The sequence below is a fragment of the Serinus canaria genome, chromosome 17 (genome assembly GCF_022539315.1).
Source record: "Serinus canaria isolate serCan28SL12 chromosome 17, serCan2020, whole genome shotgun sequence".
Taxonomy (NCBI): domain Eukaryota; kingdom Metazoa; phylum Chordata; class Aves; order Passeriformes; family Fringillidae; genus Serinus; species Serinus canaria.
The window spans coordinates 900,656-919,059 of record NC_066330.1 but is presented as its reverse complement, the minus strand read 5'-3'; the positions used below and the strand labels follow the sequence as shown (position 1 = coordinate 919,059).

The 18,404-nt window shown below is 47.2% G+C and overlaps 1 protein-coding gene and 1 long non-coding RNA gene across 5 annotated transcripts in view; one reads left to right on the top strand and one right to left on the bottom strand.

Moving 5' to 3' along the window:
- Positions 1 to 18,404, bottom strand: part of NR6A1 (nuclear receptor subfamily 6 group A member 1) — a 72,357-nt gene that overhangs the window by 40,102 nt on the left and 13,851 nt on the right. Inside the window, exon 1 of one of the 4 annotated variants that reach the window (XM_050980812.1) lies at positions 1,702 to 2,008. The exons of the other annotated variants lie outside the window; for them this stretch is intronic. The gene's annotated coding sequence lies outside the window, so the exon portion shown is untranslated. Of the gene's footprint in view, positions 1 to 1,701; positions 2,009 to 18,404 lie in introns of those variants that run through there. 4 annotated transcript variants of the gene reach the window in all.
- Positions 2,577 to 11,575, top strand: LOC115484478 (uncharacterized). The gene is made up of 2 exons (XR_003945135.2): positions 2,577 to 2,729; positions 11,281 to 11,575. It is a non-coding gene; the product is annotated as an uncharacterized LOC115484478 (long non-coding RNA).

Sequence of the window (18,404 nt, the reverse complement as noted above, 5' to 3'; positions counted from 1 at the left end):
CTCCTTTAGATGCCCCAACGGATCTCCATTGCTTTTTCATTTTGACTTGGGTAAATTCTGAGCAGCAAAATGTAACACAAAGTTGATGACAGCACGGAAAAATGGCTGAAAGGCTGAAAAGTGGGTCAACCCCCACCTCCTGCCCCCAGCCCCATCAGCACTGACAGGGTCCTGCAGGGCCCAGCTCCAGCTCGGCTGCAGTGCCCTTGCCTGGGGAACTTGCTCTCCACGGCTGCTCCAGCAGCTCACTTCCCAATGGGAAATGATGTTTTCCATGGATTTAGTGAAACACGGTTCTAATTTAGCAATTGCCATGTTCATCTTACTGAGCAGGACTGAGTGTTTTGAGAATGAGAGCAAAATAATTAGGACGAGCCTCAAAATATTCAAGCGACTCAAAGACTTGAAGATCACCTCTGATGTGGGGACAGAAGGAGGCACCTGGAGATTGGCATGTGGTTGTGCTTATACACTGTGCCAAAACCCTGCTCCCTTTTCCAGACCCTAACATTTCATATTTGAGGACTCCTACAGCATTTCTGCTAATCTTAAAATGGGTTCCATAGCTGTTCAGATACCTTGTAAAGCCTGTATTACCCTCAAAAACAATCTTATGGGTTAATTGTTATTCTTCATAAATATGATCAAAGATACTATGTGTTTTTCAGTCAGAAGCCCACTCTTACCTCAGCAAGCACCAAAATACATATTTTAACAATGCATCAACTATGCTTCAGGAGTGTAACTTAATGACTCAAGAAATGAAAGACAATCCTCAAAAGAGGAGGCAGACAGGAAGCTGTCTGGGAGCTGGAGAAGGAACTACAAGGGTGATTGTGGGCAGAATGGACAGCAGATAGGAGTTATCGCCTTCACACTCATGCCAGGGAGGAGGGAACCTCTTCATCCACATCAATGGCAGCTGCGTGACAGTGATACGAGCCTGGGTCACCATTAAAGCAGCATGTCAAGCTTTTTTTTTTCTTTTTCTTTCCAAATTGCTTCCTTTTGGATGAGTTCCATGTAACTGTCATTTGTTTCCTCATTCCATTTTCATTTTCCATTTATGCATTCATCCAGCCCTTGAGGGGGAATTCTACAGAAATCCGTGTCAAGAATGCCCACAAGGGCCCTCTGACCCACCCCTCCCAGTCCTCTGTGTCCTTGCTAATGACATCATGGCACAGCTGAAAAACTCAACAAACTTGACCAGCAAAGGGCAGGAATTGCCACCGCGGCTCCTTCCCTTCATCCCTTACCTGCTGCTGCCCCCGTGCCCTGCCCCAGGATGCTGGGGCTGCCAGACCACCAAAGCATAGGAACCCAGAACCAGCAGTGGCTCCTGCAGTGGTTACTGAAAGCATTTTAACAGCAGCAAAACACAGAGCAGGAACAGGCGTGCAGTGTTAGAGAATGAGAACCTGTCCTGTGGGACAGGACCGTGGGTCAAAAGGGAGCTCAGGAGTCACCCAGTCCAAACTCCCTCCAAGGAGGGTGTCCAGGGCTTTGGACTCCCCTCTCAAAACGTACTCAGAGAAGAGGAAAAGGTCTGTGACTGAAAAAAGCAGAGGAAAAAAAAGGCGAAGAAACCTGGAAGAGAATGAGAAGAGAAAATAAAGCAGAGACTTTGATTTCTCCCCACTGCTCAGCCTTGAGTTCCCTCTGAGAACACTTGACAGAAACAAAGTTAGTGCATCTTACTGCAACTCCAGAGACATCCCAGTGTCTTGTTTCACTGTCCTAGCACAGGGAAGGGATGCAGACCAGTTGTGGGAGCAGCTCTGAGTTTTGTCACTGTCAAACCACTGGAACTGGCAAGGTAGTGCAGTTCATTCATCATCAGGTGGTCTCATTGAGAACGTGCTTTAAAGTGTTTTATTCTGTCCTGCCACAGAAACGGCAACGGCTGCTCTCACTGTGCTGAAGAATGGAAAGGAAACAAACCCAAGTGGAAAATCTCCTCGATGCTACGTGTGGTTCAGGGCAACGCAGCCGAAGGGATTCGGCGGGGCTGTCCTGCCGCCCGAGGGGACAATCCCGAGCTCTTCCAGGAGCCCACAGCGTTCCTCAAAGGCGCTGGAGCCGCTCTCCGACACCTTTTAGGTGCCTGGAAGTGCGAACGCGAAGCGGCCCCGCGCTATTGCCCGCGCCGGCGGCGGGCCCGCGCCGTGACCCAGTTTCCCAGTGGCCCGGAACGCCCGGGGATAACCCGGGCGGGGGCTGGGGGCCGGCGGACCAGGCCCGGCCACCGCCCGCCGGGGCCGGGTGACAGCCCCGCGGCGCGGCCGGCGGCGGGCGCGGGAGGGGCTGGGCCCCGCGGTGCGGCCGGGGGGGCGGCGGCGCGGCGGGGCCGCGGGGCAGGTGCGGGCCGGGCCCGCCCGGCACCCAAACAACCGCGGCCCTGCGCCCGCCGCCGGTGCGGGACGGACCCTCCGGGGCGCGGGCGCGGCCCAATCGCCGGCCGCCCCGCGCCGCCGCAGCCAATGGGCGCGGCGGCGGCGCGCACGTGACGGCGCGCGCGGCCGCCCGTCAGCGGGCGCTATATATCGGGGCGGGGGCGCGGGCGGCGGCGGCCGCGGGGGCTCGGCGGGTCCGGCCGCCGCTCGCGCCCCGCCCGCGCCGCGCCGGGGCCGCCGGTCAGCGGCGGGAGCCGCCGGGCCGTCCGCACCGCCGCCAACTTCGGGGAGAGCGAGCCCAGCGCGGAGCCGAACCCGGGAGCGCCCCGCCAGGTAAGGCGTTAATCCGAGTACCGGCGGGCCGGGGGGAGCCGCCGGGGGGGCCGGGGTCGCGCTGCGTCCCGACCTGCCGGCAGTTGGGTTTTTTTTTATTATTTATATTTTATTTTTCCAGTCTCATTTCTGCACGTGCTCCTTTGTTCTCCAACAGAAGCGCTTTTTTTTTTTTTTTCATATATGTGTGTGTATATATATATATTCGTTAATGTAACGCAGCTGGAGCAGCCGCTCCCCGCCGGTACCGGGGGAGGGGGAACAGGCAGCAGCTCCCCCTTACCCCCCCCTCCCCCCCGCTTTATTCCCTCCTCCCCCGAAGAAGAAGGAGAAACTCGAGCGATTCCGCGGCGCTGGAAGTTGCTCGCGGGTCCGGGTCGGTAACCAGACACGCGTGTCGCCCGAGGGCTGGCGGGGAGGAACTGAGCCAGACGGGGACACAAAGGAGGGGGGCAGCCCCAGACACGCCGTCCCCGCCCCGCGGCGGCAGCGCCCGGCACCGCCGAGACCCGGGCGGGGACGGCGAGCAGGGAGAGGATGCCCCCGGTCCCCCCTTTTGTCTGGCTCCGGTGGCACCTGCGGGGGCGAGCGCTCGGCCGCCCCGCCCGCGGACCGTATCGCGACCGGCGACGGATTAGCGACAGTTGTGATCGGGGAGGGCTGAGACAGCCCCGGTCTCGGCGGTGTGGTACTGTGGCCGTGCTGGGCTCGGTTCCATAAGCCTCATGTTAATTAACAAAATCATTAAAAATACAAGAAGAGCTGCAATAAAATGAGCCCCGACGTGCAGTATTCCACCAATTCTTGCTCCATCACACGCGGAATTTTTATCGTAACTTGCTCTGAAAGAAATTTAACATATTTGCTCCCAGACTGTCGACAGCGATTAGCTGTGCCGATTGCAGTCAACTCAATACAATATCTAAAAGAAATTTAATGTATTTGCTCCCCCAAACCATCTGCACTGATTTACTGTGACGATTGTAATGGGCTGTATATACGATATCTGAAAGAAATTTAACTTATTTTCCACCAAAATCCTCCGCAGTAGTGCTTGGGCTTCTGTGCATGATAAAAGATGTTCAGCATACAGTAAAAAAATCTGGTATTTTCTAAGAAAATGATTTTCATAAACTTTTCCTATCGTTTCCTCAGCAAAAACAACCCATTATGAAAGCTCTAAGTAGAATTCTTCCACAAGTTTAGCAAGTGGAGAAGGGGACGATTTGCCCTCCTTGTTTTGTCCAGGAATGCAAGATAGCGTGTTTTAAAAGTTAATAAGTATTAAAAGCCACGAGGAGCATCAAAAGTGTATTTCCAAGCGGCGTGCTGGCCGCGGCGCGAGCAGAGCAGCCTCGCAGCGCCTGCAGCTCCACGCAGAGCAGAGGTTATTCACATGGCTGTTCCAGAAACTCCATTCATATCTCTGACTACCTGGATTTGAATAGAAACCAGACAGCAATTCTTTGGTCCCAGCCACTATTCGCCCCGCTGGACAATAGAGATTTGTTAGCACACAGGCACAAGCCCTGGGACACAAAGCTGGAGGCAGCAGAGATAGGGGCTTCACTGCACAGGAAATTACAGCTTTTGATGCACTGTTGGCAGGTCTGTCGGTTCAGAACAGCAACATGCCTGTGCCATGTTTAAGAGCTCCTGACTGCCATTTTTAACCACCTAGAATGTCATAAAAGCTTTATTGTCGCAGTACATAAAATCATGAAGTCCATATGGTTACTTTTCAGCTGCCCTAGTCTGGAAGGCAGAAGCATGATTTGGCTGGAGATTTTAATTTGAGGGGGGCATGGGGGAGAATTAGAATTTGAGAACAAAAAAACCTCAAAGTGTTTAAAAAAGCTGAGATTTGTTACCGAGGCAGCTGATGTCCAGCCTGAGATGGGGTGGTGTTCTAATGGACTTGGTTTAGTGGTGGCTGTAAGGGGACGTGGCTGGGCAGCTTATTTCATCTTAAAAGGTCCAGTAAATTTACTCCATGCAGCTCCAGTACCCGCTGTGGAGAAGAACATTGTTCAGTTGTGTCAACTTGGCAAACACAAAAATAAATAAGAAAAACCAAACCGCTCAGTGTCTGGTACCTCCCATTTTCCCTACTTTCCCCCCAGTCTGGAGTTAAAATGAGAACTGCTCGGAGACTGGGCTTTAATCTGCTGATTGGAGCCAATGAGCAGAAATTATTGAGATTAGAAAACCAACCAGCGGGTTTTATTAGCTGAGAAGCCAGCCCCTCGCTGTGCGCGGCGCCGCGCGCGGGCTCGGGGCACTCCTCGCCCCAAGAGCAGCAGCCCTGGGGCTGGTCCTCCTCTCTTTCTGTGTTTTCCCATAAATCCTACCTCCCCTACCACCTCAGAGCCAGATGAAATTCCCGGTCCAGCGAGCTTTTGGACTGTTAGGACTCTGCCAGGCACACTGTGTGAGGGTGTCTCTAGGTGTGAGCCTCGCTGCAGCTCCAGCGGGATGACTTGGCTCTTCTTCACCCAGGAAAAACAATGCAAGTGAGAGTTGTGTACTGCAGCTGGAAGTGTGTGTGTTTGGTATGAGCTGCAGCCCTACAAAGCATCATAAAGCACAGAAACAGAGGTTGGGCTGCTTGCTGCCGTTAAGCGTGTTTTTATCAACACAGTCCTGGTGTGGAGCTCAGGAAAAGGGGAAGAGTTTTAAAGTAAGGAAGGTCCATGTTCAGGGAGACACCTGAGAGAGCAGTGCTAATGCTCTGCACCAGCCCACGAGGCAGATGATGGACCTGCTTCCACTGGTCCTCTGAGCAAAGAAGGGCAAAGAAAGGCTGGATGACTAAAAGAACACAACTGTAAAAAATGTGCTTCTTGTACACCGACAAGCACTCGTACATGTGAGGGGCCAGCTCATGGAATTTTCAGCTGTTATTTCAGAACATTAAAAATATAAATGTGAATGAATGTAAATACTTTTCACAGGAGTCAGTTTTGTCTGAGTAATTATATAACTTCCTTGAATTCTCTTCCTTATGGAGTACAATGCCTTGGGTGTATTACTTCTCAGTAGAACTTAGCTTGATTGTAATCTAGCCCAATTCTTATCACTTATTTTGATTTTTTTTTTCTTGCTGGTACTGACAAGCCCAGAAGGACCGACCTAAAACAGGCCTTTGAACAAAAACATTTTTATTTTTAATAAATGTTAAGGATATTGATGGCTCTACCTACAACACACTTTTAGACAAAATTCCATAGTATTCTTAATGTGCAGCAACCTTTTCTGTTACCTCTACGACTGCTAGTACTTAATATTCATCCAGATGCTAATGTTAAAACCTACTCCGTAAAAGTGCTGTCGAAAAAAAAAATGTGCTGAAAAGTTAAATTCAGTCCTTGCAATTCGATCATAAGATGTTGAGTACCTGTTAAGCACGTAGTTCTGAATGGAAACCAGACCATTATAGGTAGGCAAAAAGCACTTCTGCTGAACTGAAACAGCCACAAGGGGAATGTCTGGGCATGACCTGCCCCCAGCAGCATCCGCAGACTCAGCCTGGACACGGCAATAATCCCATCAGGCACATAAGAAAAGGATGCTGATGGCTCCTCTCATGTGGTCAGGGTTTATTCAGACTGCACATAGAAATAACAGATAATTCCAAAGTCAGTTTGCACAACTCCAGCTACAACTATTCCGAGGGAAAGCTTATAAAGCCTGAAGCACTGTCACAACCAATAACAGCCTTGGAAGTTGCAGCAGATGCAGAAGACCAGCGCGTGCATAATCCAACCATTAATAGATGGTATTGCATTACAGGGTTGGTTGCCAATAAAAATGCGTCAGGTATGCTGAGATCTCACAATACACTTGGCAATTTAACAAAAAATGTGGAATCCTAAGAATTTCATTTTATCTCAATAATAGTCAGCAGATGCTGTAATCGTTTCAGACCCACAGTGTTGATTAATAGTGCTCAACAGTTTCAAATGTTAAGAACTCAAAAGATAACAATTGAGTGTTCTGATATAAGGATAACATGGAAGCATGTGTTTCCCTAAGAAGCAGCACGGACTTACAGATGGATGACATCACCTTTTCAAACAGACTTCAGTCATTCCTGCCCTCCCTGTTCTGCCCGAGAGTAGCTCAAACTATCTGCAGCTGCCCTGTACCATAACACAAAGAAATGCCAGCAATGACCTGGGGAAAACTGCACATTTCTGAGTGCTGCATCTCAAACCCAGGAACCCTCCTGCATTAGCAGTTAATTGTGTGGGAATGAATATTGCAGGAAGCCTGGGAATGGGAATTCTGCTGCCCGCTAGCAGATCCCTTTGCACCGTAGCAGCTTTGGGATCCTGCACAGTTTGGGTTTGCTCAGCCCTGTGGAAAGGCCAGGCTCTGTGGGATGGGTGGGCACGGGCAGCACTGGGGACAGGGGCTGTGTGCCCTGGGCTGGCTCCAGCCCAGGCAGGGTGAGCCCAGCCGTGGCACAGGCACTGCTTGTCCAGTGCAGGCACATTGGAACACAGTGAGTCCAGCAAGGCATCAATCCCCAAAATTCTGTCAATACATTTACTGATTCTTAATTTGGTAACCAAAGCAGTTTATAGTTCTCTTAGAAAATACCTTGTCATATGAGTATTCAAGGCTTTCTACTTGGCTTTTTCCAAGCTTTGAGCACACCTTACTTGAGCTTTGAGCACACATCCATCCCTCTGTTCCCACATACAAGTCCACAGTGCCTCTGTAAATAGTGCTACATCTTGAGTCTGGTGTCATGAATAAAAAGGATTCATCTGGTCTAGGAGCAGAAGTGGTCAGGGTTTCACCAGGCACTGCAATTCCCAGTCTCCCATATTTACTTACATTTCCAGCTGCACGCACACCAGTGCCCTGGAGTGGCAGCAGCTCCATTTACATAACCAGGGCTGGGTACCCCAGGGGCTCGTGCTGGAGCTGAGCCCCCAGTGCAGGCCAGGAGAGAGCTGCACCTCTCTGAGAGCTCCTCCCTGGGGAGGCTGGGGGAGCCCACCAGGGCAGCCATGGTAGAGAGGGTGCTTATGTGATAGACAGAAAACCCTCCCCTGCAACTGGCTCTGATGAGTGGCTCTTCCTACTCAGATTTATCTCTTTAGGTAGAGCCTCAAATTCAGACTGTTAAGATGATAACACATTTGCAGACAAGGTTCACATTAAAAAGGTCCTAGTTACAAAAGAGAATACATTCAAGTTTGCCATATATTATTTTCTGCTAAAGATTTAAATATCATGTGGCTTCAGCTTTCTTTCTGTTCACTGAATATCAAGGTCAATTAGGAATGATGTCTGGCTAGTACTCTCAGAGCAGATTAGACAGTTGCATCAAAAACTAGGACCATGTATAGGTCATCTGTTACTGTGACCTAGATTTCTGAGAATCTGTTCAATTTGTTTTATTGAAAATGTGATCCTTTCTCAGTTCTGTTTCTCATAGCAAACCTTTCTGTAATAGCAGAAAATAGCTTTATTAGATACTTAGAGACATTGCTTACTACTTCTGCTAAGACACAAAGAAAATCAAATCCATGCAGCAGACCTGTGCCTGTCATCCATTTAATTTTAAAATAACTTAAGGTTCTGAAAGGCTTATGCCTTATAATCTAAAGCATTTGGTCCACATGCCAAATACTAAGCAGTCTGAAATACATAATAGCTTAGCTCCAGCTTTGTTTGCCCTATTTAATTCATTTTTTTGCCTTCAGTAACCAGTGTGTAGATGCAATATTTCTGCAGTCTACTTTGGAAAAGAAAGAAGTACTGAAATATGTGAGTGAGGCTGTTTTGTCTGTACCTGTGTGGCTTTGTGATGCCCTGGGAGGAGAGGTGGTGTGGATTGCCCACGTCCAGACGTCCCTCCCAACCCCGCCTGTTTACTGGGGATAAGGATGGTGCTGTCTGAGTCCTGACACTTCTCAGTACATCCACCTATGCTTGCTGGGTCGCCATTCTGAAACCATATAAAAGCAGATTTCCATTTGGAACATTTTAGCCAAATTTCCTCTCCTCTCACAGCTCTTAATTGTTCCGGTAGAAAGCAATTAGTAGAACAGAGCCCATGCAAACCCTGTGCTGGTGGTGGAAGTACTGGGGAGAGGGAAGACAAGAAGGTGGATCTTAAAATGCTAGAAACCATTTTGTAAACACCAGTGAGCTCAGTGTAAAAGAAAACCTATAAGAATTTTGAAGTGATTGCAGAACTTGCAATCCAAAGACCACCAGCCAAATTTGAGCATTACCATCTTCATCAGTCTCTGTGGCTTTATTGTGCTGGGGTACAAAGCACACCTGGAACACCTGTGCCCTCATCACACCCCAGGACAAAAGGGCAGTCACACGATCAAACATCAGGAGAAAGGGCACCAGAAAAGAAAAGATGCCAATAAGTTGAGATTCACAAATGAAAATCTGCGGTATGTCCCTCCCTCCCTCACACATCAATCTCTTCCCATTTTTTCAAAATTCCAAAGCCAGTTCTACCAACTCATCTGAATTTTATACTACTTTCATATTCAAACTTTTATGTGCATCTCACAGCACACTGGGACCAATTTATTTTATAGGCAAGATGAAACCCTGCAATATTTGGTGACGTTATCCAAAGATCATTCTTCTAAATGAACATAAGTACAATTTCTCCTTTTTGTTTCACATGATGGCTGCATTTAAATAGGCTAAATCTATAATTCAGAGAAGAATGGCAGAGTCCTGACCACCTGGGGGTCATATTCACATCCATTCAATATTTAAAAGCACACAAAAGCAAAGAAATTAAATATATAAGAGGTGGGGGAGGAAGTCTTTTCTTCCAACGGAATATTTGCCTGGTAACCAGATAGAAGAGAGTGCCTCTTTTTTTACCCCCAAATCATAGTTAGTTCTACAAGTCTTTGAAGACACTTCTATTTTAAATGTTAACACCTGAAGGAGCAGTTCAAGATGTGCTGCTGTGGCTGAGCCACACACAGTAGGAGGAAAGTCTCACAGAAACACAGCTGAAGCTCTGAAGCCAACACTGCACATTCAGACCACCAGTCAGCAAACAAGGCTGAATGAATTTGGTGTGAGAATGGGAAAAAAGAGCAAGGAAACCCAGTGGCAATCCATCTGTGGTGTGGATGGGACTGTGCTGAGGGTGTGATGTCTCCCTGCCAGCCCAGAGCACATCCATCCAGGCCTTGTGGTACTGCTGGAGCTGACTGGCAGTGAGCACGGCCAGAAGATGGGAGCAGGACCTTGCAGAGGCTCCGTGAGATCAGGGCACTTGTCCTGTGGGGCACCCACTCAGCTCGAGGAGGACACTCCTCATGCAAAGAAGAACACACTTCCAGCTAAGCCAGATGTTGGCAAGGGATAAGAAATCTCATAACCTTTGTGAGGAGGATGGGGAGGAAGCCACTTAAGGATTCATTTTCCTGCTCATTACAATGTCATCATAATGTCATTTTCTTTGCTTCAGTTCTATACAGTTACTGGAAGTAAAATCTTTATTGCAGTGAGTGTATTGTGAAATGGAGTCTTACAAGGTGGCAGCATAAAACTGACCCCGAGGTGCCACACTGCCAAAACTGAGCCAAAAAGTGAGATTTTACAGGTATTTCTTCTGAGAAGAACTTCAAATCTTGAAGTCTATCAGATGAGAATTGCTGGATTATAAAGATGAAAACCAGGAACTAATTATCTTCAAAGGGACAGTTATCAACGAATCACGAGGAGACATTATGATTATGAAAAGCAAATCCTCCATTTGATCCCTCTCCTCTCCATCCATACTGCTTCTCAAGTAGATAACCTAAGCTTTATCCATATGGAATTGCTAATATTCCAAACAGGGAATCAAATTTAGAAGTCCCAATTAGCATATTTTTTTTAAAACTCTGTATTTTTATAGTGTTGGGTATGATCAGTGTGTGAACAGGGACACGTGGCAGCAGTTCCATGGGGGTCACATCCCTGGTCTGAAGTCACAGGAAGCCATCTCAACAAAACAGACCTCAGATTTTTCTCCCAATTACTTTGAACCATATTTTCCCCTTGTTTGCCCATTACAAGTGCAGGTTCTGGGCACATCTGAAGTGATTGCTGTGAAACACACCCAGGGGCAGGTGTGCTGGGTGAGCCCACCCAATGCAGTGCCCACCAAAGCCAAGGAGACCTTCACTCCAAACCCAGGGTTCTCTGACAGCACCCACCTACATTATCCACCCAGAAACAAGGACAAGGGAACCTCAGCTGGACTCGTGGGAGTGGCAGGAGATCCAGTGGTGCCTCCTGCCCTCCCTGCCCTGGCAAAGACCAGCAAGTCCAGCTCCTTCCAGCCTCAGCACAACAAGGCAATTCTCTGCCACACAGGAACTAATTTTTGTGAAAACTGTCAGACTGATGATGCTGCCAGCAATTTCTAAGAAGCTAAAATGAGGAAAACAATCTCAGTAACAGAATCCTCTGCAGTTAGGATCATCTCTCTCCTTCCCAAAACAGGCACAGGAACTATGCCCGAATTCACAGCTAATGGGAAATCTTTTGATCTTCACAGACACAAAGCTGCCAGCCAAGAAGAGCAGTCAGCACAGGGGGACCTTCTGAAGAAGCACTTATCCTGAATTCACCACCACCACAAATGTAGCACATCCTGGGTCTGGAGCAGCGCAGTCCTCAGCGATGAAGACCTGTGAGCATGTTTAATACAGTGGAAAAGACAAGGTTATTTATATCTCACAAAGCTGCTTACCCAGCCTTAGATGTGCCCAGCCATAGTGCAGCTGCAGGAATCCATCAGGAGGACACCTGAGATTCCTCTCCATTAAAAGTGATGGATCTAACACAGCCAATCATCCTCATGGCAACAAATGTTATCTTAAAAGACAGGGGATAAAAGTTCACAGGGAAGCTGTGCAAATTCATGAAAAGAAAAATGCATTCCTGGTGACTGAACGCACAGAAGTCTGTCTCCAGGAGTCTGTGTGTTGAAAAATGTCTGGAAGACAGGAGATGATTAGCAGGAAATATGCAAGCTTCTCCTCGTAGCGTTCTCCAAACATCCATTAGCCACTGGTTTGATTTTATTTTAAGTCAGAACTGCTTTATTGATTACAGCCAACAGCTGCAATTCAGTAGTGGTCTCAGACATCCAAAGTATTTTTTTCCCAACAAAGACAATTTCTGAAGTTCTGTGAAATAAGATGACGACACCATTACTGAGACATCCTGGGCTGAGGTCACTTTGTTCCAGCCCAGTACAAAGAGTTCATAAATGGAGCTCCCTCCAGACCCATCCCTGCCACCACCCCTGGGGTGCTGGGAAGTGCTGAAGAAGCTCCTGATGCCCTCCCCAGCCTGCCTGGGTGGGACTGGGCTCAGTCCTTGGGGAAATGGGTGTGGGGACAGGCAGGGCTGGAGACATCCCGTGCTGATCCCTTCACCTTGCCCAGCACAACTCTGGAGACAGGACAGTGAGCTGGGCTCTAATTCTGTCACTCCTGGCTAAGTAGGTCAGCCAGGAAGCCCCTGCCCATGGTTGTGCCTTCCATCCCCCCCAGCAAGCAAATTTGATAACTGTTTCCTTTAGGAGGTCACAGGAGATGGAGAGTTTGATTCTGAGAGCTTGTGTGTTTGTTCTAGAAACATAAAACAAGTTTAACTTCAAAAATACATCTATTTCACCGTTTTGATAGCTCAGGAAGAGTTTGGTGAAGCACCTAAAAAACCACAGGGCATCACATTACTCAAGCTGGGATGTCAGATTGCAAGAACATTCAGAGTACCTCATTCACAAATGCCTTATTTTAAAATATTTTGGGAAAAAAATAATAACCAAAATAATTTTACTTTACTTTTCAGTTGAAATCACTTGCTGTGTCTTAGCCTAGCATTTTTCAAGCCTGAGTGTCTAATTTTCTTGCAAAATCACATCCCAACAGGTCAAAAATGCTTTCCACTTTTTCATATGCTCTTGAAACACAAGTTGGTGCCTTGAGTTTCTGAAGACTCAAACCATTTTTCCCTGCTAACACCCACTGCTAAGGTTCTGCTTCCCTGCTGTGAAGCCAGACCCATTCCCAAAGCCAGGGCAGGGTTGCTGTGCTCTCACTGGCTCAGTTGTGCAGGTAGAGATGTCAGGAGACAGGACAGAACTCCTGAACCTTCACTAGTTGACCTCAGAGAATTTTATTTTCCTGGTGACAGTCTTTAATTGCTCTCAACTGAAAACTTTCAGAAACCTGCTCAGCTCAGTGATGTCTTCAGGGCAGCCTGTGCCAGAACTGGCTAAAGCATCCATCCTTTCAGCAGGTTCAGGAGAACTAAGTGCAGATGCCCAGCCTGTGCTGCTGTTCAATATTTCATTGTTTGCACAGTAGTAGGAGTCAGATTGTGCACACACATGCAGTTAATTATCTCTGTGGCGAGAACTGCTTCATGGGCCCAGCCCTGGATCCTCACACACAGTCTATATGCCTTGTTCCCAAACGTGGAACTGCATTCAGCTGGACCAAAGCATTCATTTGTACTTAATTTTGCTAGAGATCCAAATCTGTGTCACTCTTCTGCCTAAAAACCCCAAACCTGCTAATCTGGGATAGACTGTGTTTCCCCCAGGCCTAAAGCCATGGCCAAGTCATTCTAAGGCTGCGCCAACTGGATCAAGTTCCCACTTGGAATTGCATTTAGACCTCCCCATTTGTCATTTGTTAATCCTTTTAACATTTGCCACAGCAAATTTGTATCATACCAGTTTAAATTGTCATTCACTATTAAGTCAAACACCTTACAGAAGTCCAGGGTATGCTGCATCCACAAGCAGGCTTGTCAACTTAGAATGAGATTAAAAGAACTTGATCAGTGCTCCCCAAATTGCTGGAAACTGGTACTAACAGCATTTCTCCCAGGTCCCAGAAGAGCTCTGCATCTGTTTTCCCTGGGATCATCATCACAGCACTGTGTTCTAAAAGGGCAAATGGAGCAGATTGGTGACTTTGTCCCCCAGACTTGTCAAGTAGTAGTCCCAAGGAATTTTTGGACAGTTAAAAATAACCTCCAGTGCTCACTGTAGAAGACTGCTGAATCTGAAGTGTTCGGCCGTGGCATTGCTGGTTAAACACTCACCCCAATTTCAGTGAAACAGCAATAACTAAAATTACTGGCAGCAATTCCATGCTCTTGTCTCCCCAAGGGGTATTTGCATGCTTACCCTGCTGAAGTCATTCACCTCGACAAAGAAAACACATTTTTATAATACAATTAAAGCTTGTTCCAGGACAAAGCAAATGTGCTTGCACATGGCATTTCTGTGGATGCTCCAGGCAGGCAGGAAGGCTCTGTCATGTGCTGAGGACAATCCTGGCCCCAGTTTCCTTCACTGGGGTCACACACCTCCCTCATGAGAGTCACAGCTACAGCACAGGGCTGGGGGGAAAAGGGAAGCTGTTTTACTACCAGATGCATATGTAAAATTTATTTAGTGATACTTTAGGGCAGTGCTGTTGGGATTCCTGCCCTGCTAAATAAAAGCCTTATTGTGAGGAGCCAGTAGAATGATTGGATTAGGGTGTAAGAATTGTTCAGGCACCATGAATACAAAGAGCACAAGAATCATGCACCAAATACACTCAATCTGAACAGCTACCCCTTACAAACAGGTTAACCACTGTGTTTCAGGGTCTGTATGCAGATTTTAAAGAAACCATTTTCTTTATACAGCAACCCATTCCCCAGTGTGATATAAAGAGCCCCCTGTGTGCTCCCAGTGTTCAGTACTTCCATTCCTAAAAAAGGTCTTGTTCAGCAGTCACTGCCTGCTGGCCTGACAGGGATCCCAGCCTAAAGGTGTTCACTCAGAGAACAGAGCTGGGGACCTGGGAGGGTCCACTTTGTGCTTTTTCACAACAAAAAATAATAATTAAGGAATTACAATAGAGGTGGCAGCTGTCAGGTCTAGTTTCAGTGCCTCCTAAGTGAAAGAAGTCTGAGGGAAAGGAAGGTATGTTGAAGGTTCAGTGCAGACCATCACTTTTGGAGTGTGCCTTGCACATATTGCCCATTACAGTTTCCAGAGAGCTGTTTTATCATTTCAGAGTTTGTCCAAAAAAATCTGATGGAGAGCTTTGAACTTTGCAAAGGGGAAGGAGTGTGCAGCCAGGATATAGAAATACTGTGTACAGTTTAACTTACAGAAGAAATTCAGGCTCTGAAATTGTGAAACAAGAAGATGAAAGTTCCTCCCTCGAAGGTCACTGGAGGGATAAAGGAGGAAGAAGTAGTAAATTGAGAAAAAAGCCTCTCTCACAATGTCATTTAAATATAAACACACTGTTTTGGTTTGTTAAAACCAAAATTTCATGCTTGACTGGAACTGAGTTTCCTTGATTTATGTTATACCTACCACATGTAGTCACCCTTCACACTGGGACACTCCTGAGGCTTAACACCCCAGGCTGAGCACTGCTTGTGATTAATTCAAATTGTCTTTGTTCTTTCCACCAGCTCCTACTCCAAATGATGGCAAGAAAAAGGTGAGACTAATTTTTGGAGAATTCTTTTAATTTTCAGTATCAGCTGATGTTTAATGATTCCATTAAAATCAATCAGTTTAAGTGCAGGCTACAATCGGTATTCCTGAGCAAGATTGCTTCAAGTACTTTATTAGACAATACACTTACTGTTAAATTATATGTATCAGCTCAGGATATTCTGAGAGAAACTGTTAAAACCCTACCACAAGAGAAAATACTCCAAATTTAAAGCAAGTTTCCAGCATTTAAGCAGTAAATTATCCCCACTGACTCTGTAGGCTCCACTGCACTCATAGCAAAGTTATTTCAGATACAGCAGCAGATTTACTTTTTAACAAACAAACTGCAAATAAGTCATCCCTCTGGAACCATGCAAGCCAAGTGGAAAAGGTGAAGATAATTAGATGCAATACAGAGATTTAAAGAGACTAAACCCCTTTTTCCTCTTTTTAGGGGGAAGAAGAGTGGGGACAGGAGCTGTGGAAATACAGACATTATTACTCCACTAAGTAGATCCCCTTCTCTCACTTCTGTTGTTCTGGCACTATGGGTGAGCCCTCACCCCCAGATTTTTTCCAAGTGAGCTTTATAAAGAAATCTGAATCATTATAAACATCCTTAGTGCTCCTGTTGAGAACATGCATATCCACAAGAGGAAAGGCTTTTCCACAACTGCTACTCCGATATATTCAAGGCTGGTTTAAGAAATACTAAGTGAACTCAGCATCCCCAACCAGAGTGTTACACTTCTGCAATTCATTAGTCCTCGAGGTTCCATTCCGTAATTAAAATACTTTGCAGTTTAAGGCTTTACAGTAAAGAATGTGCAGTCCTCAGCAGTGTTTCCACTGCCAGTCTATGGAAAACATATGCATGGAAAATCTGTACAGTGCATGTGTACAGCCATCTTTGGATAGCTTCAGTGAACATTCAACGCTGTCGGTGAGTTTGAGAACTAGAAAAAACCATCGACCGTTGACTGTACCTTGAGGTTTATCACAAACCCTCTGTTAAATGGAGAGCCTGAACCTTCAGAGATTTCACATGTGGTTGCCATTAGCAGGTCATGATTTACAGATTATATTAAGAGCTACAGAGGTTGAGTTTTTCCAGTTCTGCTTTCTCTAAAAGTGAATTGGTGTATAAGAAATGCTTGTTTTCTCTTAAAAAAAAAAAAAAGAATTAAAGCTTTATACTAGCACAGAATTTCTGGAGAGCAGAGTATGAGAGATCAATGGAAGGTTTTGTATGGGCAGCACAAAAGCAGGAACGTATCCACACCATATGGGACACTTGGAAACAAATCTGAGCGTGGTATATATTCAAAATAGCAGAATATAGGCCAGATCAGGAAGAAAACCTTTCCATTTGGGCTGGCAACTTGAGCTTTGGAAAAAGCTTTGGAATGTCAGTTCATTTGCTCCCAGGAACCTGCAGTTGATTTCAGCAGCTGCTCACCGGGCAAGGAGTGGCTCCCTCCCCGGCAGGTCCAGCTGCTCCCACGGCTCAGGCTGTCACCCTGCAGCCAGGCAAGCAAGGAAGCAGCCTTCCTTTCCAAGGGACACAAAGCAGGGGCTTGGGCACCTCAGTGGTACCCATGTGGAACCCTCTCCAGCCCAGCTGGCTGACCAGGACTGCAGGCTCTGGCAGCAGGTGCCTTCACAAGGGTGCGGGCACTTGTTCTGCCTGTACAGAATCCGTGAAATAAGGGAAGACCCAAAGCACATGCCAGGGAATTTTGTCTTGGGCTGCTCTGGAGCAACAGCACCATCGCCTTGCCGTGGCATCTTCAGCATCTAATGGCTGCAATCAACATTCATTGCTGTCGGTGGGTTTTCATTGCTATCAACTCACTGATCAATGAATGCAAACTGCGGACCAGCCAGCCAAGGACCACCCACTCTGATGGCCAGCTGGCCTGTCCAGCAGGAAAAGGGACACCTTTGCCAAAGAAGTGCCCTGTCCAAGTTCTGCTTCCCAAAACTCTGTAAGACTGAGCCATTGTCCCACCAGAGGAGTTCAGGACACATCATCCAGCTCCTTCATGAGCAAATCTGAGTGCTAATTAAGAAATGCATTGGGATTTTTAAAGGAGCACCACAGTTCAGGAACTAGTTCAGTTTTAATAAAAGTGACACCCTGTTGGTAAATCGATCAGTAAAGCATAAACCTACAGCTTTACCAGGTTATAGGAAATTAAACTTCCTCCTTTGGGAGCCAAGCTGTGGAACAGCACTGGTCCTTCAGTGACCAGTGAGAGATGAAAAGGGACTGAACTGTGGGGCTTTGGATTGACAGGGGTGAGAATGGGAGGAAGCAAAGCAGAAAATAGTGATTTAAGGTACTGCTGCAGAGAACATTCTTCAGGGCTGTGGTGGGCAGGGCCAGCTTCAGTTCTACTGGAAAGGTGAGGAGCTGGAGCTGAGTGCCTGGGGCGGGCAGGGACCCGTCTGCTCTGCGGCTGTGCAGGGAGGAGCAGACACATCTCTGCATGGCAGACAAACTGACACTGCCCTGAGACAGAGGAGCAGCCTCTCGAGCTGCCCTCCAAGTATTTCTACATGACTGGCATGACATACCTGTTCCAGAAATGCCCTGTCTCTGGCCAGTGTGGGCAGGAAAGGGAGGAGGCTCCTGTGGTGCCCCCTGCGGCACTCAGAGCAGGGATGGTGGATCTCCCTCTGCTCAGCAGTGGTGTCAGTCACTTCCCCGGGCAGTAAAGGCTCCAAGCACTTCTCCTACACCTTGTTTGCTCCTCCAGTTGCTCACAGGATTATCCTGAAGGAGCCTGTTCAGACATGCTGTGTTGCTATCCCACAGGATAAAAACCGTGTCCCTCTGTACAGCTCAAGTCAGAACAACTCACCAAGGACCAAACTCAACTTTGGTGAATATTCAAAATATATCTGCTTGCTCTGTTCAAAGACTTAAACTTGTTCAATTTTACACAGGAACAGCTCCCCCAAGTTCAACAGCTACACACAAAACAGACTGAACTTTGCAAAAGTGGAATTTTAGGAAAAATCTGCCCTCTCTGTGGGTCTGATAGCAAAGAGCCCTATTCAGTCCCCCAGAGCGAGCACTGACAGCCCGGGTAAGTGTGCTGGTTGGTACAGGGAATTTACCACAGCAGTGGAACAGTGAACAGCCC